Source organism: Arachis ipaensis, chromosome B03 (genome assembly GCF_000816755.2).
Source record: "Arachis ipaensis cultivar K30076 chromosome B03, Araip1.1, whole genome shotgun sequence".
Lineage (NCBI taxonomy): Eukaryota > Viridiplantae > Streptophyta > Magnoliopsida > Fabales > Fabaceae > Arachis > Arachis ipaensis.
Window position 1 is genome coordinate 128,690,120 of NC_029787.2, and position 3,622 is coordinate 128,693,741.

A 3,622-nucleotide genomic window follows, 5' to 3' on the forward strand; every position below is an offset into this window, starting at 1 on the left:
TATTATTAAATATATAAATTAATAAATTTTTGTATGATGATGTATACTAGTTAATAAAAAAATTATTTAAATTAAAAAAAAAAACTTAAACTAAGTGAATAATTTATTAACAAAATTATTATTAGAGTTTTTTTCTCTGGACAGCTGAGTACATTTGCACCATTCTCGTAAATCAGGCCCAAAAGCTTTTGGATTTGATAATAAATGATAATAAATTTAAAGATTGTTTTGGTTTTGGTGATGAAGATAGTCAAATTATATTAGATGTTATAAAGGGTTAGAGGATAAAAAAACAAAAGAAAATTATACTAAACAGAAATAGGGGAACACTGTCTTTAATTTTGAAAATAGAATAAGATTTTGATCCAAAAAAAAATAGAATAAGATAAGACATAAAAATGAGATACAAATAATAGAGGCACAAAAATTAATATTTTTATATTTTGGCGATAAAGTAAAATAAATTATAAAAGTTAAATTTATTCTGATTTTTTTCATTCAAAAAATCTGAAAAGAAAAATATAATAATAAAAAATATCATTATAAAAAATTCATAAAAAATAAAATAAAAATAAAAAATAAGTTATAACTTTGGACACAATGTCATTGTGTATGCCTCATCTCTCAAATATTATTTTGTATTTCTATGTCCTTATTTTAGTGTTGTGCATAAATTTGGACAAAAATTTAGATGAAGTGGTAACATGCTCCTAAATTCAAAAACTGTGGATAATGAATTTATTGGGATCAGAAAAGAAGAAGGGAAGGGAAGAGTAGAGTCGGCAAACAGGTCGAAACTCGTCGAGTCAATCCGTGTAACCGTCAAAAAAGGGGTTGGACTGAAAATTTGAGACTGTCAAACTTAAAAAGTCTGCCTAACCCACACACCCTAATCCGTGGCTTTAACGGGCTTTGGCGGAACAGGATGGGCTTCTCCGGCGGGCCAAATGTTTTTTTTGTCACGGTCATTTTTTTACAAATTTTTACAATGCTATTGATCCGCAAGAGGATGAAGATTTTTTTTTCAAAGTCAAATAATTCAATTTATGAAATAAAAGAAACATATAGGTGTCCATATATGGGACAAGCAAAAGAAACGGGAGACTCCCAATGCTCTACTATAGAGGTAACATCATATACTAATCTAAGAGAAATAAAAGAAAGTAAAGTACTCATCATTTAGGAATTGGAGATTTGTTGAAGCTCCTTCTGCAGCTTCAAAGTCGACGCTATTATCTCTTCCACACTAGTTGATACATTATCAAAGATGAACCTGTTTCTAGCCTTCCATAAAGACCATCTCAAAATCACCATCATCATCCTTTGAGAGGAGCTATTGGGTCGGGTACGCAAGATCCGATTCTCAAGTTCCACTCAACATAAAATCAGAGTCTTCGGTGTCCCTTCTAGCAGCCGGTAAACCCATTTTTTACCAGATCTTCTTTGATTTCTCACAATAAAAGATACAATGATTGATTGTTTCTAAAAATTGTAAGCATTTTCGGCAGGTGGATTGAATCGATGGGATGCGATGATGAAGCTTTTGTAGCACTAGAAGATTTTCATGAAAGCTCCTCCAGAGAAAAATCTTAATCTTTGTTGGAATTTTCAGAATTTTCAGCTTTCACAGTTCTCGCCACAAATTTCATTGTCTCATAATTTTTGGGCAAAATTCAATGAGAGGATGCGAGAACCCATAAACCATACGGTACCCAATACTCACTTCATACAAACCACTTTTATTAAGGGCCCAATAAATTTTATCTTTTTCACCGCCAATTGTTGTTCCTAGCACACACTGACTAGTCCCCTCAAAAAAAAAACTTTTAATTAGAGTTTGATTCCACAGACCATTAGAAAGTATTAAGTCCTTGACCATCAATAGTGATTGATTTTGCATATTGAAAATTTCAGATGGAGGGACAACACAAGGATGTGGAGGAGTAAGCCAAGGATTGCTGAAAATTCAGATACTGGACTCATCACCAACTAGCAAAACCAACCCCTTTTCAACAACCTTATGCCCTTCTAATATGCTATGCCACCCCACGAAGGTATTGTTCTGATCTCTGCATTCATTATGGAGTAGTATCGAAAATATTTACCTTTGAAGAGTCTAGATAGGAGTGATTGTGGTTGAGAGACAACTTTCCAACATTATTTTGCTAATAGCGCCAAATTCTGATCCCCTAGGTCCTTAAAACCTAATCCACCTTCTAATTTCGGTCTTGTTATAATATCCCAACTAACTCATGCCATTTTTTGTTCTGTACATTTTTTATCCCTACTAAAATTGGGAGAGTATGTGAATCTCCCTAATTAAAGTGTAAAGAAGACGAAAACATGATAATGAATAAATTGGGATAGCCTCCCCAACAGCTTTGATTAGAACATGCCTGCCTGCAGAGGAGAGAAGTTTTCTTTTCCACCCTTGAACTCGCTTCCTCACCTTGTCCTTGATTTCTCAAAAGGTGGTCTTTTTTTATTTTTAGACTGTAGATGGAAGACCCAAATATTTATTATGTACACCAATAGGAGCAATTTTCAATTTTCGAGCCAATAGTAATCGAGCAACAGGAGAAATATTATTACTAAAGAATAAGTTGATTTATACAAATTAACTTTTTGGCCACTGAACCCCTCGTATGATTGAAGAAGATTGAGAATATTTTCACAATTATTTTCTGTTGCTTTGCAAAAAAGGATTGAGTCATCCGCAAACAATAAATGATTAATGGTAGAACATCTTCGGTTGATCTGAATACACCGTTTTTCTCTGCCTTGTTTAGCAAAAAGGATAATCCTTCTCCACAGAAAAGAAAAAGGTAGGGAGATAGAGGATCTCCTTAATGGATATCTCTATTTGGTTTAAAAAAATCAAAAGGTTGACCTTCAACAACGACAAAATAAGAAACTGTAGTCACCACCTCCTGTATCCAACTAATCCACCTAGATTCAAATCCTATTCTCCAGAATGAACTAAAGAAAATGCCACTCAACAAGCTTTACTCATATCCAATTTAACAGCCATTTCAGTCAATAGGTCCTTTTTCTTTGTCTTTAGATAGTGCATACATTTATTAGCGACTAAGGTATTGTCTGAAATCAATCTACCATTAATGATGGCACTCTGATTAGGGTTGATCAGCAAAGTCATAAATTTATGTTGCCAATGGACTAGTACTTTAGAAATAATCTTATGAGGAAAGGCTGATGGGTCTAACCTGTGTCATATCCTTTGCATCAGAAATCTTAGGAATGAGACAGGTTTGTGTATTTTGTCATATCCCAACCAAATCCTGTGTCATACAAGAGAATGAAAATGATAATTGAAAATATTCTAAATTATATTTTAGATTATATTTTATGTTTAATTGAATTATATGTTTTGGATCATGTTCGTTTTGGACAATATTAATTTTATTATTTTGTTTCAAAATACTTGATTTATGATTATATTTATTACATATTTATAATTATAAAGACTTTAATATTTGTGAATTTAAAAATTATAATTTTTTTATGTCTTTAGAAATTATAAATTTATGAAAATAATTGTAAAATTATATATATTATTTCATATTTAATAATTTATAAAAAAATTAAGCAAAACCAAAAAGAA

At 31.6% G+C, this 3,622-nt stretch overlaps 1 long non-coding RNA gene across 1 annotated transcript in view; it reads right to left on the reverse strand.

The window, feature by feature from the left end:
• LOC110270425 overlaps positions 1-3,344 on the reverse strand; it is a 24,828-nt gene extending 21,484 nt beyond the window's left edge. Inside the window, exon 1 of the long non-coding RNA XR_002359934.1 lies at positions 3,225-3,344. This is a non-coding gene — a long non-coding RNA (uncharacterized LOC110270425). The remainder of the gene's footprint in view (positions 1-3,224) is intronic.